This window comes from Dipodomys merriami, unplaced genomic scaffold (genome assembly GCF_024711535.1).
Source record: "Dipodomys merriami isolate MVZ:Mamm:240054 unplaced genomic scaffold, mDipMer1.0.p SCAF_19, whole genome shotgun sequence".
NCBI classification, from domain to species: domain Eukaryota; kingdom Metazoa; phylum Chordata; class Mammalia; order Rodentia; family Heteromyidae; genus Dipodomys; species Dipodomys merriami.
Window position 1 is genome coordinate 31,135,803 of NW_027203270.1, and position 26,469 is coordinate 31,162,271.

Consider the following 26,469-nt stretch of genomic DNA (forward strand, 5'->3'; position numbering starts at 1 on the left):
GCAGGCCAGAAGTGCTGAGCCAGGAGCTGAGAGGAAGGAAGCCATCAAGCCCTCTCTCCTTCCCTCCCTCCCTCCTCCAGCCACGCAGGCACAACTCCAAACACAAATGTATCCTATTGGGTAGCTGCCAGGGAAGATCCAAACTCTGCAATCCCCTCCAAATTTACCTGGCCAAGGATGCTTGCTGGAGCTCACCACCATCGCCCACCAGGGCCTAGATGGTGATAAATCCATAGTGAAACTATTTCTGGGAGCCCAAAAAGAGGGCTAAAATCTACCTAAATCCCCTTGAAGGGTTCTCAGGACTCTTTCAACCCCCAACGTGGTTGCAAACTGTTTCCCCTCTGAGAACTAGCTAACCACTAGGAGGCCCAGCCAGGGCAGAGGCTGAGCTGCCCGCTCTTCCGCCTATTCCGACTATTTGCTGACTGGCTCTTTCATGTTGTTAATCGCCTACCCCCCCTTCTAATTGGTAATTAGTCTTGAGAGCCCAGCCTGTGCTTGGCTAATTGCTGTTTGTCTCACCCTCATCTCCGGCGGAGCGGTGCCAACCCAGTGCCTGGGCTCTATCCGGGCTGCCGACATTCATGCCAGACTCCGTGGAGGTTTCCGCAGCCCCACCCTCTGCTCTTCCAGGGAGGCAGTGGGGTACAGCCTCTGTCTGCCCTGATGGTGGTCCCCAAAAGTCCTCTTGGGCAGCAGCTGACTGTGACCCCAGCTTTCAAGCATATTCCATGTCTTGGTATACAGAAAAACCCATCTGCCAGCCACATTGCCTGCTAACTCTGGGTGGACACTAGGGAGGAGGGTCTACATGGAGTCTCGAAGAAGTCCCTCATGGTCTAGGTATGTGGTTTAGTGGTATAGAGTGCTTGCCTAGCATGCAGGAAGCCCTGGGTTCGATTCCTCAGTACCATATAAACAGAAAAAGCTGGAAGTGGTGCTGTGACTCAAATGGTAGCGTGGCAAGGTGGCAGTGGCTTACACCTGTAATCCTAGCTACTCAGGAGGCTGAGATCTGAGGATTATAGTTCAAAGCCAGCCCTGGCAGCAAAGTCCATGAGACTCTTATCTCCCATAAACCACCAGAAAACTGGAAGTGGCACTGTGGCTCAAGTGGTAGAGCACTCACCTTGAGCTGAAGAGCTCAGAGACAGTGTCCAGGCTCAGAGTTCAAGCCCCATGACCAACAAGAACAACGACAACGACAATAGCAACAACAACAACAACAAAACTCAACAATTTCAAATGGTAGAGTTCTAGCCTTGAGCAAAAGAAGTTCAGGGATAGTGCCTAGGTCCTGAGTTCAAGCCCCAGAACCAGCGAAAGAAAGAAGGGAGGGAGGGAGGGAAGGAAGGAAGGAAGGAAGGAAGGAAGGGAGGGAGGAAGGGAGGGAGGAAGGGAGGAAGAGAAAAAAAAGAAAAAGTCCCCAGCTGGAATCCTTTACCTCCCATCTCTCTGCCTGTTAGTTCCAGACAAGGTCACCTCCTCCAGGAAGCACCCCCCCCCCGCCCCGAGTCCTCCTGGCATAATGAGTATGCCCATGGCTGTGTGTACAGAACCTCTCCTGATAGCTACGACCTTGTGTCTGTAATGTCCATCCTCTTCCAAGCGCTTCTCAAGCAGAGAGGCTTGTCCATTCCTCGTTGTAACCCTGGCACCTGAGCTGAGCACTTGGCAAGGAGTAGTAGCCATGACAACAGCCAACATTTACTGTGAGCTCATCCTGAACTCCACTCCGTGCAAACCACTTTGGTTCTTTTATAACCTGCATGCAACGACTCCACAGGTAGATATTTATATTCTCTGCACTTCACTAATGAGAGCGTCTGAGTTTCAGAGAGTAACTTGCCTCAGGTCACACACTGAAGCTGGCACAGCTGGGGTTTGAACTCAGTCCATCAAGGCTCCACACGCATGAGTCACACTATTGAGCTGGATGATGGAATTAATGAATGAACGGCATAAGGATTCCTTAACTGGAATTTCATCAACACATTTTTTTTCCTCTGTCATACTCAAGTCTCATCTCTCTGTTCTCCTTGCCACAAAGAGCCGAGCGAGAATCCTTTGTAGGAGCCAAGCCACCTAGTGGTCCTGGCACAAGTGGCCTACTGCAGGGATTCGGCTGTCATTCCTGGGTTTCTGCTTTTTTTCCCCCCTTTCTTGTAAAGGTGACATACAAAGAAGTTACATTTCCATAAGGTAATGAGTATATTTCTTTTTAAACAGTGTTACCCCCTCCCTTCTTTTCTCCTGCTTTCTCTCCTCCCTGAACTTCTGCTTCTAGTAAAATGAATCTTAGGAGTCAGGCTCCTTGGGTACAAATCCTGGCTCCACCACCAGAGTCACCTTGTAACAGGTTAGGACACCTCTCTGAACCGCTCAGTGCATTGCAGGTAGTAATGATCAGCAGAAGTCTGAGACTCAAGCTGGGAACCAGTGACTCATACCTGTAATCCTGGCTACTCAGGAGGCTGAGATCTGAGCATCATAGTTCAAAGCCAGCTGGGACAGAAAAGTCCTTGAGACTCTTAACTAAGGGATAGTGATCAGGTCCTGAATTCAAGTCCCAGCACTGGCATACACAAAAAAAGGTCTAATTCTCCAATGATCATGTAAACCAAAAGGGAAGAGTCAAGCAAACAATGTCATCTTGGCCTTTCAGCTACCCACACACACATCCCCACCAAAAAAAAACCTCCTGCAAGGACTTAGAAGGTCTATAAATACAACTGAAAAATACTCAAGTTTTCTTCCAGCATCCTCCTTTAAGGAAATCTCCAACTCTTGGTTCTCAGAGTTTTTAGTTTGGGGCCCACTGAAGAGCAAAAGGATCACAGCTCATCCACCTACCCTACTCCTCTGCAGTCCCACTTCAAATCCCTCCCAGCGGGGCTGGGAAGCACTTGTGCAATTTATGTTCTGGGGCACAAGGCCAGCACGGCTGGAGGAAATAAAGGGCCCAAAAGGAAAACACAAGATGTCCCTGCTGGTTTTGATGAAAGTGCCAGACCTCACTCATCTCACCACAGGAGGTCTTTTTCAAAGCCATCTTCCTGGGAGGGGAACTCCCAATCACCTGGGATACTCTGCTGCCACTCAGGCCCTCTGGCTTTCTTGGACAGAAGCAAAGCTCTGTCAGAGGGAAATTTCAGTTTGGGGAACAGCCAGGAGCCACCTGAGTCCAGCACAGTGAGTACGAGATCCCTCTTCCATTTGGGCAGGTGAGCATCGGGCACCACACAGCCATAGGCCAGCTGTTTACCATGTGTACAAAGTGTCCCTGGAAGTAGTTCAAAGATGACCAAGGTAATCAGACCATTTGCTGTCGAGCAGGGAGAATAAGACCCACCCCTGGAGCAGTCCAGGGTGATATGGACAACACATTCAGGTCCGCCAGCCAAATGAGAGCGTTTCCTTCTTACTAGGAGGTTCTAGGAAATAGGCAAAGATGGAGGGCATGCTTGATGCACAAAATTTAAAAGCAAGCATGCCTAAGATGTCACCTCCTATGTGTGGAAAAGGGCTTAAAAATCCAGGCTGGCTTCTAGGAGTCAGGTTTGTCCTGGATTTAAAAGGACAGGTAAGATGTAGAGTTAGAGGAGAGGATTCCAGGGAGAGGGCACAAACAAGGGGTCTTTTATTTTTATCTTTTGTTGGTCCTGAGACTTGAATTTAGGGCCTGGGTGCTATCCCTGAGCCTCTTTGTATTCAAAGACACACTACTCTACCACTTGAACCACAGTGCCACTTCTGGCTTTTCCTGAGTAATTTATTGGAAGATAAGAGTCTGATGGACTTTCCTGCCCAGGTTGATTTTGGATCACAATCCCTGAGGATCTACTCAGCCTCTTGAGTAGTTAGGATTACTGGTGTGAGCCACTGGTGCCCTGCTAAGCAAGGGGGTCTTAAAGCAAGAGTAAGATTTAATCATCAGAGAAGAAATGACAGAAATCTTGTAAAAGAAGGCTCCAAGGCAGGGCTGGCATGAAGGTTGCTCAGATACCTGGGGGTGGCTGGCACAGTGTGACTGCAGGGTGTAGTGGTGTGTGTGTGTTTGTGTGTGTGTGTGTGTGTGACAGAGAGACAGACAGACAGACAGACAGACAGACAGACAGACAGATAGACAGAGTTAGCTGCTACTGCCTGACTGAGACCTGGGAAGCCCAGATCTGGGAGTCCTTCCTGTTCACCATAGTGAAATTACTCTGAGTGATTCTCAAACTTCAGCCTCAAGGAGACACCCTCCAGCCCCAGGAATCTGACCAAAATGCTGATTCTAATTCAGCAGCCCAAGGTGAGGCCTAAGCATTTCTCTATATCTGTCTGTCTGTCCGTCCGTCCGTCTGTCTGTCTCTCTCTTTCTCTTACTGGGGGCCATGCTTCTAGTTCCTTTTTGCCTTGGTTATTTTTGAGATAGGATCTCAATTTATGCCTAGGCTGGTGTGCCATTGGTTGAGATGGAGTCTTTTGAATTTCCCTTTTTTTTTTTTTGGTCAGTGCTGTCTTCGAACCTCAGCCCCCCTTCTACTCTACCTCTCAAGTAGGATCACAGGCCAAGAATTTTCATTAAAAAATTAAGTAGTGGGATAAAGAGGTTTTGATTTCACAAATTGGTTTATAAGTACATTTTGGCCAATGTCTCACTACCATCATTCTCTCCGATCTCTTTCTCAAACCCACTTATACCCTCAAGTTACATGTTTAATAATGTGCATTTTTAATGACAGTCCCTCCTAAATAATTCTGATTCACTTTCAGTGGTAAAGATCTAGGACTGTGGCTCATCATCCAGGAAGGAGGAGGAAGAGAATGCTGGGGCCTTCCCCAAGGGGGCCAGACCTTTGAAAGCTCCCTAGGTGACCAGGCTGTGCAGGGAGAATGTGAGAGAAACATTCCTCCAGAATGTAATCCATTCAGGCTGGGGCAGCGACTCAGAGCTCCCTTCCTAGCGGATGATCTAGAAATAGAGTATAATTCACATGAAGTCCTGGCCCCTGCCCTGGGGACGGCATTCCCAATAACCCCAGAAGGGCAACCGAGGGGTATCCGTATCAGGAAGGAGCAGGGGCAGGAAGGGCAGCCCCCTCTCAACTCTGTCCCCACCAGCCCCTTGCAAATGGCTTTGTCCAGTGTCTGAGACACTCGACTAATTATAGCCTGGGCTGGGGGCTGAATTCAAGCTATTGAAGCCTGCTGCTTGCCTTGGCCCCAGCCCTAGGATGTAAGAGGCTGAAGAGGAGGCTGCTGGGAAGGAACAGGGGAGATTTTGCTTAGCCAGATGAAAGGCAAGTTCTGCCCTAGCTCATGTTTAAAATATGGGGTATTATGTTGGTGGGGGATCAAGGAAATCTATTCCTCACCTATGCTATGGGCGAGATTATATCTCTCCCCACCCTTCCCCCCACTCCTACCCCCGTTCATATGTTATCTGGTATTCTCCATTAAATGTCATTCCAGGTTCTTGGCATCTTGAACAAAGAATTGAGGGAAACTCACATGAATTGGGAGAAATGCAAGGATTATTGAAGTGAAAGTAAAGAAATAGTAAATCAGGAATATATTCCACAATATAGGAGTGACCTGAGCAAGAGAGCCTCAAGGCCCTGAGGCATGGTGTCTGGGACAATGTATGGCTTGGGTTTGGGGGAGGGTTAGAGGACTCCTTCTGCAGGATGGACAATTTTGAGTGATAGTGTCATGGGGTCCAGGTGAGGGTTTGTGAAATTTCCCTTTTTTAAAAAAATTCATTTTTAGTTTTGGTTGGGCATTTGAAGTGTCCCTTTAGAAGTAGGGACTCTTCACTTAGGGTCCTTGACTTCAATTGCAGAATGACTGGGCAAGTCATAATGGTAAGAAAACTTAGGAGAACTTTATTGAATAAGCAAGCAAGCAGATAAAAAGACAAGCAGAAAGGCAGAGGCACACTCCAACAGAGTGTGGGTGTTTTCAAAGGGGGAGATGCAGAGCTCTTTGACTAGGGCATTTAGATGATAAAGGCAGGGTCTGGCTTAAAGTCATGAAAAGATAGCTTTTGTTTTTTTAAATCTTTGCTCATAATCATTCCTGGTATTACATTTTCGGAGTTAGTTCCTGTCTGTTGTTTACCAGGCAGATCTTTATGTCTGTGCTTCACTCTTTAATGCATGGGCATTCCTTCCAGGAAAGAATGCTTCCTGCCATAAAATAGATCCTTACCCTTGAGATATGGAATGCATCCTGTTGTCTCTAAGAAAAGGTGTATTTAGGGGCAAAGAAGATAGTAGTTCTGAATACCTAGTCTGTTTCTGAGTTCCTGAATGGCATTCCCCAAGTCATAATTTTTCTAATCTATACTGCCTCTATAGGTGAAACTCCCTCCCTCCCTCCCTCCCTCCCTCCCTCTCTCTCATGCCAGAACTGAGGCTTGAGCTCAGGACATTGGGCTCATGCTCAAACTTTTCGCTAGCACTCTACCATTCAAGGCACATCTTCAGCTCAGCATTTTGCTGGTTTAATTAACCACTTTTCTGCCTGGGTTGGCACCAAACTGTAATCCCCAGATCTTAGCCTCCTGAGTAAGATTATAGGTATGAGTTACCAGTGCACAACTATAAGTTTTTAAACTGTTGCATGCCCATTCCCATAATGCTTTCTGTTATAGTCATATTAGTATAGGAAGCATATAAACATGAAACCTTAATGGGGGGTTCCTCTGAAAAGGCTGTGTAAAGACATAGCCCTCCTCCTGCACACGTGCCTTCATGTGATGTTCTGCTTCATTGGACAAACATCCTGGTTGTCAGGATGTAATGGTTGTAAGACTGACCACAGAATGGAGCAGATACAATTTTTATCAGCACACTGGGGCAGCAATCTTTCAGGGTGGTCTTGGGACATTTCTTGGGTGGGGGTGGATCTCTGAGCTGGTCTTATCAGTTTGCCTCATGTCCCCTCTTTAAAAGAGTATTGAGGACTGAGACTTCCATGTTCCATCTAATCCTTGGTAAGTCTCTGTCTGCTATGTTTCCTTTAGTGCGGCCTCCTCTACATTCCCCAACAGAACAACAAATCCTGGTTGTAATGTGCCAAATGTCTCATCTTGTAACTGCCTTGAGCTGAGTAGGGTCATAGACATGTCCTTGCTTATGCCTTTTTTTTGTTCTGGCAGAGGGTTATGGAGTGGTTCTTGGGGACACAGTTGAATCAAATGAATATCAGAATAAAACTGTATGAAAGGCAGATCCAAGGGTCTAAGAGGCACCCAAGGGCTATACAGTAGGGGATAGAAGCCAAGTTGTAGCATCATTGGTAACTTTAAGGCCTGGAGACCAGAAGAAACAAGACTGATTAGAAGGTTAATAAAGCAGCTAAACCCAATGGCAAAAGGAAGTAAAGTAGATACCAAGCATCCCAATAAGGGGAGAAGCCAAAATAACCATCACCAAGTATTTCTCATGAGACCCACCCTGGAATGGCTTGATTTCTAAGCTGAAAAGTTTGATGGATTAATTTACAAATATTAGCTTGAATTTGTTATGAGCTATTAACCCCACAGCAATGATCTTTTCAAATATAGCACAGGATCCTCTCTCCCTCCAGCAGCAGTAATCATGTCTATTTTGAAGCCCTTCTGTTTTGAAGTATTTCCCTGTTTTGACATCTCAGAGTTTAGAAGAGTTAGCCCTTACACTGTATCAGTGTCCAGTGTTATAGACTGGAAGTGAGAAGAAAACTTCTGGTTAAACCATCAACAAGCCGGATTCCAATGGCTCACGCCTGTAATCCTAACTACTCAGGAGGCTGAGATCTGAGGATCATAGTTCAAAGCCAGCCCATGAGACTCTTATCTCCAATAAACCACTAGAAAACTGGAAGTGGAGTTGTGGCTCGAGTGGTAGAGCAATATTCTTGAGCTGAAGAGCTCAGAGACAGCACCCAGGCCCAGAATTCAAGCCTCACAACTGATAAATAAATAAATGCATCAACAATATGACTCTGTGTTTTATATATATATATATATCCTGATATGCTTTAGCTTTCTTTTGCTTGGTACACCTAAATGAAAATAAGGCCTTATATATCTAGTGGGATCACAAAGAAGGAATTTCAGACCTGCTGAAACTTCCCAAATAAAAGAACCTTTGTGACTACCAAATCTACAACCTAACTAATGAAAAAATCATGGTATTTTCTCAAACATTCAAACATTTCTCAGTAAAGTTTGAATTAAGTCTTTCAATGGAGCTTGTGACAGGATAGGAGGTGTTTCATAAATGCTACCACATGTAAAAGAGATCTAGATAAATACATATGGCATAATTTAGTTTGTTTCAACCCTAAATAGGAGGTGTGGAGACAATGGATCCAAGTTAGAAAAAGACTTATTGGATACAGGTTACTGGTGCCTGTAATCCTAGCTACTCAGGAGGCTGAGATCTGATGATTGCAGTTCAAAGCCAGCCTGGGCAGGAAAGGCTGTGAGATTCTCTGTGTGTATGTGTGTGTTTGTGTTTGTGTGTAGGTCATGGGGCTTGAACTCTGGGCTTGGGCACTGTCCCTCAGTCCTTAAGCTCAAGGTGAATGCTCTAACACTTGAGCCACAACACTACTTCCAGTTTTCTGATGGTTAATTGGAGATGAGTCTAACCGACTTTCCTGCCCGGGCTGGCTTTGAACTGTGATCCTCAGATCTCAACCTCCTGAGCAGCTAGGATTACAGGCCTGAGACACCGGTGCCTGGGTTGTGAGATTCTTTTTTTTTTTTTTTTTGGGTCTGGTCGTGGGGCCTGAACTCTGGGCATGGGTGCTGTCCCTCAGCTCTTCAGCTCAAAGCTAGCACTCTACCACTTGAGCCACAGTGCCACTTCCGGCTTTTTTTCTTATGTGGTGCTGAGGAATCGAACCCAGGGCCTCGAGCATACAAGGCAGTGCTCTACCACTGAGCCACCTTCCCAGCCCAAGAGATTCTTATCTCCAATTAACCACCAGAAAACGTGAAATGGCACTGTCCAGGCTGAAAGTGGTAAAGCACTAGCCTTGAGCAAAAGAGCTTAGAGACAAAGCCCAGGCTGCAAGTTCAAGCTCCATGACAGACAAAAAAAAAAAAAAAAAAAAAATTACAGCACTAAAACATGTTGCCAGAAAGTCAGTGTAACCATCTATCTTGGTTCTTGCATCTAGTTAGAGAAGAATTTAAGCAAGAAATGTACTAAAAAATGATAGGAGATAGATTTGCATGAAGAAGAGCAGTTCATCCCAGAGAGGAGATGGATGATATATTTATGTTCCAGCTTTATTGGGGATTAAAAGGAAGTTTTCCTCCCATCATTAGTTTATCAAAACATCATTGGTTTTCTTTAGCAAAATTTCCTACCACTTGAATTTTTACAAGCTCCTCAAACATTCTTACAAGAGTCTAGAAGTTGTTTACATTCCACAAGGACTAATTAAGATAACCAGCTTTCAAATGACTTTGAACAGCTAAACCTATTTTCGTACAAGCAAGAAGGCAGAAAGGAGAAAATACACAGCCCAGAAATCTTTGTAGGCTTACCAGAGTGAGAGAAGAGTGAAGTAGGGGAAGAGTAGGAGTCTTCTCGAATGGCAGTTTCCTGATGAATTGGCCAAGTCATTGTCAGGTAGTGGTCTTGGTTAGATGTCTACTGGGTTCCTGGTATTTAGAACAAAGAGTTGAATGAAACACACAAGTAATGAGAAAATTAAATTGAAAGTAAAATAAGTGTCAAGGGAAACATTCCACAGCATGGAAAGCCTGAACAAGAGAGCTCCAAGGCCCTGCCGAATGGTGTTTGGGACAAGTTATGGGAAGATGGGAGGATCCCTTCCATAGGAGGAGCTCTCCAGGATTGACAGTTTTGAGTAGCAAGTGGTAGTTACATAACATTTTCCCAACGATTCCCACCAGGCATTGTTTTGTTTTGTTTTGTTTTGTTTTTGATCCTGGGGCTTGAACTCAGGGTCTAGGCACTGTCCCTGAGCTTCTTTTGCTCAAGGGTAGTACTCTACCACTTGAGCCACAGTGCCATTTCTGGCCTTTTCTGTTTATGTGGTATTGAGGAATCAAACCCAGGGCTACATGCATGCTAGGCAAGCACTCTACCACTAAGCTACATTCTCAGCCTGCATTCTGTTTTAATGGTATTACTGGTAGAGAGTCTGAAGCTTTAATGAAATCTTAGTTAGTGGTTTCTCTGAAATGATCATATAAGGGCACAGCCCTCACCTCCTTATGCATGTGCTTTTGTGAGATGTTCTGCTTCATTGGACAAACATCCTGGTTATCAGGACGTAGTGATTATTAGACTGACCACAGGAATTTGTGCGTGTGTATATGTGTGCGTGTATGTTGGTCCTGGTGTTTGAATTCAGGGCCTGGGAACTGTCTCTGAGCTTTTATTGCTCAAGGCTCTACCACTTGAGCCACAACTCAACTTTTAGCTTCTTGATGGTTCATTGGAGATAAGAGTCTCCTGAGCTCTCCTGCCCTGGCTAGCTTTGAACTGTGATCCTCAGATCTCAGCCTCCTGAGGAGCTAGGATTATAGGTGTGAGCCACTGGAGGTAGGCTAGATACAATTTCATCAGAAGCTTGAAGCAGTCTTTTGGAGTGGTCTTGGAGCTTTCCTCAGATGAAGGTGGATCTATGGGCTAGTCTTACCAATGGTCCTGGAAACTATGGACCTGGTTCTGTCGGCCAAACTGTCATTCAATAGGGAAGACAATAGAGAATACCTTCCTGGTCTCACCACCACCACCCAGCTACCCTTCAGTCCCTCCTACCCTCATCATGTGCGCCAAAGATAGGCAGTGTGAAGACAAAGACAGCCTTTTGCAAGTCAGGAAGGGAGCCTGTACCAGAAACTGAATTGGCCAATACTTTGGACTTAGACTTTCAGCCCCTGGAGAAAATAATATTTCTGCTGTTTAAGCCATCTACCCTATGATGCTTTGTTTTGCAGCCCAAGTCAGATACCTCGAAAGCATCGATTATATCCATTTCTTCCAGAACCAACTCCTCTTCCAGAAACCTCTTCAAAGAGGAAAATTTCTCTGATAATTCATTCATGGGCCAACTTAAGCTGGGCCACAGGTGTCCAGCTATTTGGCTAAACATTGTATTTGGGTGTTTCTGGGTGACATGAACCTTTCTATCTGTAGAGGAAAGCAGAGAGCCCTCTCTAATGTGTGAGGGCTATCTCCAGCTCAACAGAAGTTTGCAAAGGGAAGGGAAGGGAAGGAGTGAATCTATTCTCTCTACCTGACTACCTGAACTGGGATATCAGTCTGGTCTTTGGACTGGAACTTACACCAACAGTATCCTGGTTTGATGTCCTTTACATGTACATGGGAGTCACATCCCTTTCTTTTCTGGATCTTCAGCTTACAGGAAAAAAAAAAATCTACCTCCATGCTCATGGGAGCCATTGCTTTATAATAAGAGAGAGAGAGAGAGTGTGTGTGTGTGTGTGTGTGTGTGTGTGTGTGTGTATGTATGCATGTGTGTATCTTGTATGTATTTCTCTGAGGACTGACTGATCAACATTCTCCCCTTTCCTAAATGTTTCTCATCTTCATCTTTCACCCAATGAACACCAATCTAATACCTCTACCCTGGAAGCTAAGTTTGGGGGTAAAAAGAAGGATGCCCAAGGCCCCAGCTTATAAAACTATGCCTCTTTGTTGGCATGCCCATGAAAGGCTTAAGAGGGACACTGGGTCAGGGGGGCACACAGAGCTAAGAAGGAGCCAGATTCACCCCTAATCTCTTGCACACCCATCTTCTCATACACAGCTACCCAGGCAGATGGGCCCCCCAGGAGCACAAACAGCATCATACACAGAAGCCCAGCATCTCTGGAACACAGTTTGTGTGGCACCAAGCCCCACCCCGAGGAATGCGGGCTCCATGGCTGGTCCCCACCCAGCCTGTTTAAGCGGTGAGTTTGCACAGCAGTGAGGCCAGAGGCACATTAAGGATTAACTTCCTGGCTGCAGCCAGCCTGGCTTAGCCTTCCCGTTAGAGGATTCTGTGGGTAACCTCCACCCAGAGACATAACTCGGCAAAACCACAGCCCCTTTCCCAAGCCTGGGCCCCCACCGACCCACCAAGCCCCCTCTGGCACCCAGGCAGGAGCTGTTTCTGCCTCTCTTTCTGTTCAGATGTCTTGGAACAGTAGGGCAGAGGGACAATGGGTCTCAGGTAAAGGAGAGATATGTGGAGGTATCTTAACTTTGCTGATGGATCCCAAACATTGGAAGTTTAACAAAGTTTAAAGGATTAATCAGTTCAATTAGCCTTATGAAAGGCAGACCCTGCCCACTTAATTCTACCCTACCATGAGGAAGAAGGTCCTCACCTATCTGACAAGAGAGTATTGGCAGTCTGGAGCTGGCTGAAGTGAAGACAGGTTGGAAGAGAGAAGGAGGGGAGTCTTCAGCAAGACTCAAACAGGTAGAGCTGAGACTGGCAGACACCAGAATTTCCAAGAGGGTAAGGTGACAAGGTCGAAGTTGGTATTGCCCTCAAAGGCAAGAATTATGTCCTCGACCTCAGAGAGGGCAGCGTCCCTGTCTTCTGTATTCCATGTCCTGTGTGACAGGCTGGTGCCCTGTGAACTCTGATGGGCATCTCTTCTTCCCATGCCCTTAGCTGATAGAGGAGCTTCCGGGCCACCATAGAGCCTAGACCCACCCATCCTGCCTGTCTCTAACCAGCAGGTCCTCCCTCTGGGCCCCAGGTATTGCCCTCCTCACCTCACTTCTACTACAGTAATGTCTGCTTCAAAGTCCCAAGTAAACCAGCAAAGCAGGCCTGGATGGGGGTGGGTGGGTAGTCGGTGTGCTGAGGGGAGGGGGGAGCCATTAGGGAGCTGAGCTGCTGCAGGACTAGGAGGATTCTAATCGATGGGCTCATGTTATATTTATCAGCCACAGTACTTAGGCGCTGCCCTGAGCAGGACTAATGGGCTCCCCATTGGAGACGCCATTACAGGAAGTGTAGGGGGAGGGGACAGGGTCCTGAGAGGACCTGGCAAGGGCTACTCCTGGCAATAGCCACTCATCACTCCCCTCGATGGGGGATGCTGTCCTATAGGCTGCTAGGATTGGATGCAGTGTGTGCACCTACTCTTTCCCACAGCCTGGAGGAATTACCCAGAATCCTCAGCCAGAAAGTCACCCTAGTCACCCCTCTGACTCACCTTCCGCACAATCTTTTCTTCTTCCTTTTCGAAGTCTCTTGATGGAAACAGCTCCCTTGCCACCCTTTGTTGTCTGAGTGACAGCAATGTGGGCCAACCAAGTAGCTCAGCCTTTCCAGGGGTGGAGCCTACAGTAGAGTTGCCATGGTGATCTTTCAGGGTGGTGGGAGGAGGAGGGAGAGGGTCTACAAACTTCCTCTAGCAGCCTTAATTGTTCATTTATTTAGGGCAATTAGTCCCCAGCGACCCTCCCTTCCTTGACCCCAGAACTGGCTATTCTCAGCCTATACAACATTCCACCAAATGGGGTGGGGCCTCGTCCAGAATGAATGGGGTGGGGGCAGGGAAGCAGGGTGTGGGACAGAAGCACTGAAGTCTCCAGAATCCACATTTAGAGGCTGACCTGGTCAGACCATGGCCTGTCATTGGCCTATGATCCCGCATCCTTTTGGCCTTCTCTTGGCCCATTCAGCCCTGTGGTTGGACCCAGCCCTCCATACTCTCCATGTTGGTGGCCTCTGGACAGCTGTACTTCTTGTCTAATGGCACCACTGTCCTCCCTGGCCAACCCATCATGGCTAGTTCCCTCCCCACAGGCAGCTGCTCCAATAGCTGGCCATTTTAGAGGGCCCTTTCCAGTCCTCACAGCTCCCATCCTGTCCCTGGTGACCTCACCTCATCACCTGGTGACCTCACAGACCACTCTGTTCCTCACTCCTGCTGTCTAGACCTCAGTCCAGACTACAAAGACAGGCAGCAGAGTGAGCACATTGGCAGATGGAGGAAGCAGGCCCACCCAGAGACAAATCTGTGGGGTTCCACCACTAGCTGGAGGCAGCCAACAAGATCCTGGCACGCTTGATGCCAAGTCTAGGGTACTGGCACCACTGTGACATCTCTAATCTGTGTTCAGTGACCACCACCCCCTGCATGTCCCTCCTCAGTCCATCCTGAAGGCAGAGCTTCTGTCTTGGTGCCTCTGGCTCTTTGGCCCTGCCAGGCCACAGACACGACACTTTTTGTCTTCTCAGCCTCACAGCCCTGGAGTGGAGAAGGGGGCTTTGCCACTGTCGGTAGGTGTGTGTGTGTGTGTGTGTGTGTGTGTGTGTGTGTGTGTGTGTGTGTGTGTGTGTGTGTGTGTGTGTGTGTGTGTATGTATGTGTGTGGTGAGGAGGGGGGTTCATCCACTAAGCTAGGAACTGTTTGTCAATCATCATCCTGACCCCTTTCCCATACCTGATGGCTAATCTTCTTCCTCCTGGGACTTAGGGGGAAGCCCCTCATGGGAGTGGGGCTGCCAGTGGCTTGGGGAGAAAGGAGGGGGAAGACAGCCTGAACTCAGCCTTGGTGTCTCCCTGGCTGTGGGACAAAGAGAGCCATGTTGGGGGTGACCTCACCCTTTGGGCATCCTCCGTTGGACACAAGGCCAATTGTTCCTGAGCCTGGAAGTAGGAGGCAGAGGATGACACTAAGGGTTGGAGCCTCTTTTGGACCCTCTTTTGAAACCCTGCATTCCTGCCTGCTGCAGCCCAGCATGGAATGCAGGCAGAAGCAGCCAAGCCTGTCTACCTTAGGAGAAAGCTCAGAAGACCTCCATTTAAGAAGTCCCTCCTGGGGTCTGATGTCAATTTTGGGACATTAAGCCCACTGCTCCCAAGCTAGAGGCAGATTCCCTTTGCTGCTGCTTTTCTTTTTTCCAGCCTTGAGCTACTGGGGGAAGGGGAGTGTTTCTTCTCTTTCTCCTGAAAGAACAGTAGTTTCCCTTTATTATTCGCCACCCCAACAGTGCTGAGATCCTTCCACTGAAGTCTTCTAGAAGTCTGACCAGTAAAGTATATAAAAGTGGAAGCCACTTGAAGTCACCATTCCCACTGTGTGCATTGTGTGTGTGTGTGTGTGTGTGTGTGTGCGCGCGCGCGTATGTGTGTGTTAGCACTAGGGCTTGAACTCACTCTTGATTGACTTTTTTGCTCAAGTCTGGCACTCCACCACTTGAGCTATACTGCCACCTCTGGCTTTTTTTGCTTGTTGATTGGCAATAAGAGTCTCTCAGATTTGTCTGCCCAGGCTGACTTTGAACCTTGATCCTCAGATCTCAGCCTCCTGAGTAGCTAGGATTGTAGGCGTGAGCCACCAGTGCCCTAGCTCACATCCAACTTCTGTTAAGGCCTCTGATGGATTGTCATCATTTTTGATCTTAGAAGTTCTTTGAGGATAGGGACTCCATCTTTTCATCCTGGACTCCCCTCCCCCCTACTGCCTAACTCAATCAGGGCCTTGAGGGGTTGGGAGGCTGACAAGGAGGGTTGTTTGGGATTGGCCAGGTTATGCTAGCTTGGTCTGATAAATAGCCCAGACCATCAAACTCCCTACCTCCCCAATACATGTATGCATCCAAACAGACCCTAGTCCTACCTCTCAGAGCTGCCACCCTCTCTAAGACTGCAAGACTCCATGTGGGGTGGGGGAGGGGAGTCACTCTCCAGATGTTGTTAGAAATCTAACACGTCCCCCTTTTCTCCCTGCCCCATCCCCCCCCCAACACACACTGCCTCTCCCTCTTCCTGCTCCATTTCCCCTAAATATTTACTGATTTTTTATTTACATTCTTTGCCCGAGGTGCCCGGCCCCTGTCAGGTTCCATTTGCTTGGCCTCCTGTTCTTTCCCATTAGTCTCCCCCCACCCCCAATTTCTTACATCTGGAGTCAACAATTGTGTGTGGATGGCAACAACTTCCTCCCCAGGCCTGAGGGGTGAGAGGGTGGTGAGGTTACAGCTCTCTGGTCAGGGCTGGACAGGGAGTCAGGGATGGGGATAGCTTGTCTCAATCTGGGATCGCTTTAGCCACCCCTACCCCCCCTCCCCCCGACTTCGTTTCACAGGAACTTCTGGAAGGGACTGATGAATGCCAGATGTCAGGAGCACAGTCACTGTGAGAGGACTCAAGAGGGAGGGAGGAGGGAGAGAGACACTGACATGACATTGAGGGAGCCAGTTCTGTTCCTGGCAGGTAGAGTGGCTACTGGAGGGCTTGCAGGCACTCTGGGCCTCCTTTGCCCGTGCTGAGCCAGCAAGAATGGTTTTCCTCTTCATTCCCAAGTTAGCAGCACTGCTTTTACCCTTTCTCCCTCTTAGTTACTCAGCTGACCTATGCAGCACCTTTTGTAAGCCAGGTACTGTCCCAGGTGCTGATGGAAGCTGTAGACAATCTTCTTCCTGTACTGCAGAGCTTGCTTTCCCCTGGGAGGGAAGAAGTAAATGATGGTGTGTGCCAGGTGGTTCTAGGTTCTGTGGAGAGAGGAAAGGCAGGCAAGGAGAATGGAGAAGAGGATTGCTGGGACTGGGCTTTGTGTGTGCACCAGTTCAGGCGCTTGAACTCAAGGCCTGGGCACTTAGCCATGAGGTTTTTTTAAAATAATATTTTATTTTATTGTAAAGGTGATGTACAGAGAAGTTACTGTTACATAAGTAAGGTAATGAGTACATTTCTTGTCCAACAGTGTTACCTCTTCCCTCTCCCTGAGCTTTTTTTTTGCCCAAAGTTAGCACTCTATCACTTGAGCCATAGTTCCACTTCTGGCGCTTTTTTTTTTTTTTTTTTTTTTTGGAGATAAGGGTCTCACAGACCTTCCTGCCTAGGCTGGCTTTGAACTGTGATGCTCACAAGTCAACTTTCTGAGTAGCTAGAATTACAGGTGAAAGCCACCAGCTCCCCAGCTTTTAAAATAATTTTTAGCCAACAACATAGGGGAGACTTTGGGGAGCAAGGCCTTGAAGGGAGTGAGGCAGGGTACTGTTAAGAAAGAGTTCCAAGAGGCTGGGAAGGTGGCTCAGTGGTAGAGCGCTTGCCTTGCATGCCTGAGGCCCTGGGTTCCAATCCTCAGCACCACATAAGCAAAAAAGAAAAAAAGCCGGAAGTGGCGCTGTGGCTCAAGTGGTAGAGCGCTAGCCTTGAGCTGAAGAGCTGAGGGACAGCGCCCAGGCCCAGAGTTCAGGCCCCAGGACCAGACCCCCCCCAAAAAAAGAAAGAGTTCCAAGCAGAGGGCACAGCCTCAGGAGATTGGGGTTGTACCACAGGACCAGGAGAATTGAGGTGTTGAAGCAGTGGGCTTAGGTGGGTGGGAGGAGGAGGAAGAGAAAAAGCAGGGGATGTGGAGGAGAGCAGAAAGAAAAGTCTCTGGTTTTTCTCTGAGTGAGATGGGAGACTGTATAGTCTCTGCCTGAATATCATTTGCTCTTCTCTCTTTTCTTTTTTCTTTTGTGTGTGTTGGTACTGGAGTTTGAACTCAGGGCCTTGGTGCTATTCCTCAGCTTTTTCACTCAAGGCTGGTGCTCTACCACTTGATCCACAGCATTCTGTCCAGCCTTTTCTTTGTTGGTTTGTGGTTAATTGAGGCTAAGAATTGCATGGGCTTACCTACCCAGGCTGGCTTGGAACAGTGATCCTCATAGCTCAGTTTCCTGCATAGGATTGCAGGTGTGAGCCATCAGCGCCCAACCTGTCTGAACCTGTTAGCACAACAGGCCAGTTTCTGTCTTCCTTTTACCCTCTTCTCCACATTGGCTATATTGCCTTGCTGCTTCTTGCTCTCAGCCACCCTAGGATCTAGTCCTGTCTCCTTGTGACCCTGGACTTGGATGGTTTCCCTCCTAGCCTGTCTGTGGTGTCTACAAAGCTCCCCTACGTCAGGAAGTCCCCCAGGATTGCTCAGAGGAGCCAGCCTGGCTCTGTCTGGACAGTAGATTCTCTTTGCTTTCTTGCTTCCCCTCCCAGGGGAAGACATTAATGAGGGAGATGGTACTGCCCCCACCCCGAGCAACATCCTGCTTCCCATGAGCCTTTCTCCTGTCATCCTGAATTTCTCAAAGATGTTTCTGTCTTCCCTTTCCTTCCTCTTCTTCCTGCTTCCTATCTCATCTCCACTCTTTGGGCAGGGACTGAAGCCTCCACTTCTCTTCTCTGGGATGGGCCTGGAAGGACCATTTCAGAGATAGTGGGGCTGTGGGCTGTGGGCTCCCAGACCCTGGGCTGCTGCTTATGTTGTCACAAGCTCTGTTTTCAAATCATGACTAATAGCCAGCCCGTGATCTGAGCAGGGGATGGGCTATGGCTTCTCCAAGCTATTCCTGGGCATCCAGGGTCTGGGTTCCTGATCTTTACTCATTGGTTAAGGCCACAGTGTGCAACCTCCCACCAGGTTCATCATTCACATTCAAATGACAGCTAGTTTGTTTTTTTTTGGGGGGGGGTCGGTCGTGGGGGGCTTGAACTCTGGGCTTGGGCGCTGTCCTTGCGCTCTTCAGCTCAAGGCAAGCCGGTTTCCGAGTGGTTTATTGGAGATAAGTGTCTCACAGACTTTCCTGCCTGGGCTGGCTTTGAACCTCGATCCTCAGATCTCAGCCTCCTGAGTAGCTAGGATTACAGGCATGAGCCACCGGTGCCTGGCCAAATGACAGCTATTTATTGAGCAACGATTCTAGTCCAGAAACTGTGCCTAGGGTCACAGAAAGTGCAAAGCAGACTTGATTTCTACCTTGTGGAGCCTGAAGCTTAAAGAGGCACAGATATCAAGCAAATAGCCACACAAGTGTAGTCAACGTGATAAATCATGGTCAGTGTAAAGAAAAGAAAAAGTATGACACTCTGAGAGTGTGTTTGGAGGATCTGGCCAGCCAGAGAAGCTGGGGGGCGGGGGGACAGCGGGCAGGGAGAGGGGTGCTTTCCCAAGCGGGAGATGCCTGAGCTGAAACCTGAGGGGATAGTTAAGGCAGGAAAAACAGTGTCTACGAAGGACACTTGGCAGATACAGGGAACATAGATGAGATGCTGTGAGGAGGAGATGAGGCCTGAGTACAGAGAGCAAGGGGGCCCAGGGAAGAAACAGGGGAATGGGTACTAATCATGCAGACCTTCTTGGCTAGGAGCAGAAGCTGCAGAGCAGGGTGGAGAATGGAGGGAGACTGTATGAGGGGGGAAGATGGGGTCAAGGATGATCCCTAGCTTTCTCCACTGTGAGGACAAAAGAGCAGCTCTCCTCTCCTCTAGCTAGACATGAAGTACTGAAGACAAAAAACATCCCTTGGAAGACACTGGAGGCAGACAGAAGAGATCCATGTCTTATTCTCCCCAGTCAGGCAGTTGTACGTGAGGTCTACCCCAAATCCTGCAGCCAGCCACCCCTGCAGAACCTAGGGAATAGAACACGTGCACCTACCATTCTTGGAGCCTGGTTTAGATTAGACTGGTGCTGCCTACAGGGCTAGAGGAATACTGTGGGTAGAGCCAGGAACATGAATGAAAGAGGAGACAGATCCACAAGCAGGGCTCTGTGCCTGGAATGCGGCACAGAGGCCTGTAAACACCTCACTCAACAGTTCAAGATCTATGAGAGCTGGCACTGGCCCGGGAGGTGGCAGAGCCCAGGAGAGAGCTTCAAAGCACTCTTTCTCTGAACCTGCAGAAGGATCTGTTCAAACACTACCACCTCCTGCAGCCCTAGTTTATGGAGATGAGGAGAACCATGCCCAGGACACAGGCCCAGCAAATGGCCAGTCACACAGACAGGGAGGAAATGGGCTGAGAAGGCTTTCTAGAAGAGGGAAAAGAAGAAGGGGAAGATTAGGAAAACAGAGAAGGGGATGAAGTGGAGGGGGACACCAAGGAGGGGCCAGCCTGGGCCTGAAAGATGCTTAAGTTTATGTGTAATGAATTTTTATTTTCAGATAAAGAAGCAGGCTCAGACAGGTGACTTATCACAGCAGCTGAGCAATGATGGAGTTAGGATAGGAACTTTAAGACTCTACCAAAGCTGTGCCTTTTCCACTATGGAAGGTTTGGGTGACCCACCTGGAATAGTGTGTGTGTGTGTGTGTGTGTGTGTGTGTGTTGGTATGGGGTCTTAAACTCAGGACCTAGAGCTATCACTTAGCTCTTTTGCTCAAAGCTAGTTGCTCTACCACTTGAGCCACACACTTTTTTGTGGTTTTTTTGGTGGTTAATTGGAGAGAAGAGTCTCTTCTTGGAGTTGTCTGCTAGTCTGCCTTCAAACCTTGATCCTCAGATCTCAGACTCCTGTGTAAGCTAGGATTATAAGCATGGAATAGTCTTCTCAGGAGATGGTGTCTCATGCTTGAATAGTAATTCGATGGCCCTCTAGTTAGGGCTTCTGGGACCGGAAGAGGCTCAGAGCTACTCAGGACATGTTAGGACCAGTACCTTGCATATAGACCTGGATGGGAGTATTTCCCATTCAGACCAAGTAACTGAGTCTAGAGAGGAGAGGTGTTGATGGGGTCTCTTGTGACCCACAAGCCTCTGTCAATTCAGGCAGCCAGCACTTACTTTAGCACCTCTGGACAGCATTGTTCTCTGAGTGCTCCCCAGACCCCACTTCTGCAAGCAGAGACTTGCCGGGCCATAACTGCCAATCCCCTCTCTAATTGGCAATACCATTCAATTCACTGCTTCCCAATGGGTTTCTGTGACACCAAGTCTTTGTCTTACTTTAAAAAGGATGGAACTGTGATGGAGGTTTGGGAAACATGGTTCAAACATGGTAATGTGCCTGCATGCTAATCTTGCAGAACTTCTCAGATCCTTTCTTATGCTCGTGTAGAATGTGAACCCCAGGGGCCAGGCAGCTTCAGGAAAGAACATTTCCCAAACATTTGGTCCCTGACGGTTTCTGCTGAAGCTTCTCTTGGCACTGGTGAGCTCTGTGGGGAATGATTACTGTGGCTGTGGAGAGGCCCAAAGGCATTTAAACAGTGGGAGGATCTGGTGACTTAGAAAGACACTGGAGCTGAGGGATGATGGATCACACCTATAATATTAGCTACTTAGGAGAGTGAAATGTGAAGGTCCCAGTCTGAAGCTAGATTGGGCAAAAAAGCCTGTAAGACTCTTATCTCCCATTTACTACCAACAAAAAAGCTGAAAGCGGTGCTATGGTTTAAATGGTAGAGTACTAGCCTTGAACAAAAAAGCTCAGGGACAGCTCTCAGGCCCCAATTTTAAACCCCAGGACTGGCACAAGAAAGGAAGAAAGAAGAGAGAAAGAAAGAGTAAGAGAGAGAAAGAGAAAAAAGTGAGAAAGAGAAAATAAAGAGGCAGGCAGGCAGGCATGCAGGCATGCAGGCCATTGGAAGGGCTGGAGGAGCCAAAACAGAGGCAAGGAGTGTTCAGGAGGTAGAATGAACAGTCTGAAAAAGAGCAGCAGAGTCTTCTAGGCCCTATGCCAAACCAGTGTCTCTGTTTTCGTGGGTTTACTATCAAGAGATCAAGAGGGAGGCCAAGGGCTGGGTACATCACATCTGTAATCCTAGCTACTTAGGAGGCTGGGATCTGAGGGTCCAGGTTCAAAACCAGCCCTACCCACCCACCCTCCCCCAAAAAACACAGCAAAAAAAAAAAAAAAAAGCTAGAAGTGTCGTTGTGATTCAAGTACTTTGAGAAAGAAAACCAAGGGAGAATGCAAGACCCTGAGTTCAAGTCCTCCAGTTCTGGCATATGCATGCATGCGTGCAAACACACACACACACATACACACGCACACAGACACAGACACAGACACACACACACACACACACACACACACACACACACACACACACACACACACACACCAAGGATCCACCAGGACTCTTCCTCGTGATGAAGAAGCTAAGCCCTGCATGCTGAGCTGCAGCCCTGATCCCGAACCAAGAAGAGCCCTGATGATGTATTCCACTGCCACTATCGGCTTTGGCCAGCTGCCTCTCATTTCTCTTTTCAGGAATCAATACGTGACTTGAGTTTAGGTCAGGTGGTACTCTGCTTTTCTTTAGCCCTCATTGATGGGCTTGATGGTCTCAGCATCTATCCCCCAGAGGGGTTTAGGGTCAGCCTGTCATCTTGTTGGGGCCTCGTGGGTCAAGTGAGGGGGTCTTGGCACAGGCATTTTTGTGGCTACGACTAGGTAATTTTTAATCTGTTAAGGTGTCAAAGGTCCAGGCTCAGCTGGGCACTGGTGGCTTTATCTATCATCCTCAGGTGACTGAGATCTAGAGGATCACATTTTTAAAGCCAGCCCGGGCCAAAAAAAAAAAAAAGAGTCCTTGAGACTCTGTTGCCAATTAACCAGCAAAAAAGTGGGACTAGCCTGAGGCATTGAGTGCAAGTCCCAAAACTGAAAATAAAATAAATAAGTAAAGTGTTAGGCCCATGCATCTGGGATAGCTTAGATCCAGCCAGGTGGGGTACAGGACAGTAACACTTACATCTGTCCTCTCTCAGTTTCTGCATCTGTTCTACCCACACTGTAGTTCCAGGCCATAGGAAATGGGCTCATGCAATATCCCCTCCTTGGGCAGATCTGCAACAAAGTGGTCCCCAGAAAAGCAGAGCAAATATGCAGCGCCCCCCCTCCATCTACCTTCCTCCAGAGTTGATGTGAGACACTGCAAGTTCTGCATGGATGTTGGGTCCTGGCCCAGATGTGGCTGTCAAGATACCTTGGAGCACTCACTGGGCTGGAAGTCCAGGACCCGTGGAAATGGGCACTATGAATGGAATCCTCTGAGGGCTTCAGTTCTCTCATGCACACAATGGGTCTTGTTCTCTGACTTGCTGTGATCCTGATACTTGCTTCTCCTCAGATATCATCTCTGGGTTCACAGTTGAGGGGGTGGGCATTAGAAAACTTTCCCATTTCTACCCCTACAGGATGAATTAGAACACATCTCGTCCCGTCTCTTTTCTTCTTGGAACCAACCCAGAAGATGGGTTTGTTTTCCAACATAAAATCTGATTAGGTAACTCTGCTTTTCCACAATTTCCGTGGCTCCCAATTGGCCCCTGAAAATGGAAAACAACAACAACAACAACAAAAAACTTGGTGATCTAGGTCCTATTGCAATACTGTTTTTAGCTTGTGTTCCTCCCACTAAAAATCACTCTTTTGCTCTGCGTTTCTTGCATTTTGCCTGTCTGTCATGCAACTAGACTGGTAGCTCCCTGAAGGCAGGGTTCATGACGATATAGTTGGTATGCATCTGCTGCAAAATAGATGTGCATCGATGCTAGGTGAACAAGGATGAAAGGCTACAAAAGGAAGGCTCCTAAGTGTCTTCACTTGAACCTATAAAGCTTCTCACCCTAACACCCTCTGTAATTAGTAATTAATTAACAATTCATCATCTATTACTGCTACCAACTGTCACAAATTTAGTGGCAAACAAAAGTAATTGAGGGGCTGGGAAGGTGGCTCAATGGTAGAGTGTTTGCCTTGCATGCATGAAGCCCTGGGTTGAATTCCTTAGCACCACATAAGCAGAAAAATCTGGAAGTGGCGCTGTAGCTCAAGTGGTAGAGTGCTAGCCTTGAGCTGAAGAGCTGAGGGACAGTGCCCAGGCCCAGAGTTCAGGCCTCATGACCGGAAAACAAAACAAAATAAAACAAAAACCCAAACAAACAAAACTAATTGAGCTCAGAGGTAAGATGTCTACAGTGGGTGAGCTGGTTTAACTCCCTGGAAGTGAGTAGCATTTCTTTGCCTTTCATTCTGGAGGCTGCCTGCCTGCATTCCTTGGCTTGTAATCACTTTCCTCATTTCATTCTCACCTCTGCTTCTGGCCTCCCATCTCTTGGACTTTCGATGTCTTTCCCTGACAAGGACCCATAATGTTTATTATGGCCCACCAGGATACTCTCCCTCTCTCAAGATCTTTAATTTAGCCATCTCAACAAAGTCCCTTTTGCCATTTAAGTTCATACTCGTAGGTTCTGGGGCTTAGGATGTGGACATTTTATCCTGTCCACTGCATCCTGGAAACAGAATGAATTCATTTGGGAAGGAGGGGAGGTCCCTGTCTGGCCTCAGTTTCCCCCAATGTTAACTCTGACACTCCCTCCGTCTGCTAAGTTGGAGACCTACTGCTGCTGAGACCAAGGGATCCAGGGACATGATTTCCCCAGTGCCCTTGCCTTCAGCACACAGGCAGGTCAGAGGGCTCTGATAGTGTTCGCCAAGTACTGCTAGCATGATTCAAATGGGGGTACAGGGCCTCTAAGTACTCACGGGGTGTCTGAACAGGCAAAGGCAAAGGGCAGTGAACAGCACTGCTACTCCCTCAGAAATCGCTCAGGGCAAAGCATCACTTAAGTGGAGAGAAGGTATTTTCACACAGAAACACATGGAGTATTCTGGAGCCGAACATAATTTGGCTACAATTTCAGAAACTAGACTGGAGAATCCATCCCAGGGAAGAGCCACTGAAGGAAGAGCTGAAGGAAGAGTTGGAGGAAGCAGAGGCCTCATCCTGGAGGCCCTGCTAGGGCCACAGGAGGAGCTGAGAGGGAAAACAGGTGTGTGTCAGGGCAGTGGGAGCGAGCAGGACATGGAGAGATTGATGGCACGTCTGTACAGAAAAGGCCTAGGGGAGGTGGGAGTGTGAAAGATGCACTTTGGCTTCATCCACTCCCCCCTCCCGCCCCCCGCCGCCCCAGTCCTGGCCTTCACTACTACTGCCTCCAGAGCCTTAGTGGGACTTCTTGCAGGAGAGGCAGATGTTTCCAGATGAGGCCAGATGTTGAGGAACAGGGAGGGCGCGCTGGCCCCTTTGGGCTTGGAGGGGATGAAGGGAGGAAGGCAGGACAGGAAATGAGTGAGAAGGGAATGTGATCTCCGGCCAGGGCCTGTGCGTACTGGCAACTCCTCACAGCAACTGGAGGGAGGCAGGTGTCTAGCCTATTTTACAGATAAACCAGCTAAGATTTGGTACCACCTTCTCAGCTTCTAAGATTGCCTACCTCTCCTTGTCCCCTCCCCCATCACTAGCTTAGGTGCTCTGCTTCAGATGGACACGCCTACCCTGTACCCCTTCTCTCATTCCCCCACTCTATTAGTCTCACACTTTTCCTCCCCTCTTTTTCCTTAACTCCCCTGTTCTCACCTGGCGTCCTCCTCTGGGAAGCCCACCCAGCTGCATTCTGCTGAGCTATCTATCTCTTTGATCTGTCAGCTGAGGAAGGTGTTCTACCTACTCCTCCAGCAGACCAGAAAGCCTGCTCCTCCCTTGGGATCACCTACCTAATCTGAGATTGAGGATTGCTCACTTCCTGCTGGAAGTGGGGCCGGCAGGCACTGCTGGGCATGGTGAGAAGAACAAAGGGAGCACGGGGGACTTCAGATGAGGTGAGAGTCTTGGCTTTTTCCCCAGCCCATAAAGATGGGTGTTAACAGCCTCCCAGGGAGCTGGTGAGGGGTGATCAAAGGGGTGGACTGAGGCGAAAGCTCCTTCCACTTCTGGGTCACCACTGGCACCTCCTTCTGCCCCTCCCAGTGGAGTATCTCACACAAGGAGCTGCTGACTCAAAGACAGTGGTTTGTTCCAGCTCCCTATTCTTCCCCGCTTGAACTCCTATCCCCGCTCCACCGCCCCCCCTCCATCTCCCACCTCCTCTGTGGGAAGAACAGAGATTGTGCTGGCGTCAGCTGGGAGATGAGGAAGGGGAAAGGATGGGAGGTCTGGGCTGACCTACCACAGCCTGGGCTCCCACCACCCTGAGCTGACAAAAACCAGGATCTTAGGCTGGGAGGCCTGCCTGGAAGTGGGAAGTCAGGATGCTGAGTGAGGGGGAAAAAAAGGCCCAGAGAAATCCAGCAATGCCTGGAAGGTACTGGTGTAGAGGAGTCCGAGGTGAGGACTGGGGTAGGCAGACCCCTGGTGGGATCACCACATATGTGCCCGTTCCACAGCCACTGGGAATAGTTGCAAACGATGTGTTCAGTGGCAAAGTAGGGACCCAAAGTCACACAAACACACCTGGGTCCATGCAGAGCCAGGACCAGAACACTATCTGTCCATCTACTTGAATGAGCATATGAACATGGGTTGTTGTTTTTCCTTTTCCTTCCTTCCTTCCTTCCCTTTCTTTCTTTCTTCCTTCCTTCCTTCCTTCCTTCCTTTCTTTCTTTCTTTCTTTCTTTCTTTCTTTCTTTCTTTCTTTCTTTCTTTCTTTCTTTCTTTCTTTCATCCTTGCTTTTTTTTTTTGGCCAGTACTAGGGATATCTTAGGAATCTCTTGGCACTGGGCTTACTTGCTAAGGGCTGATACAATGTCACTTCAGTAACATCTCTAGCCCAATTCTTTTTATTTTGCATAGCATGTAACTTTTTTTTTTGCCAGTCCTGGGGCCTGGGCTCTGTCCCTGAGCTTCTTTTGCTTAAGGCTAGCACTCTACCACTTGAGGCACAGCACCACTCCCAGCTTTTTCTACTTAAGT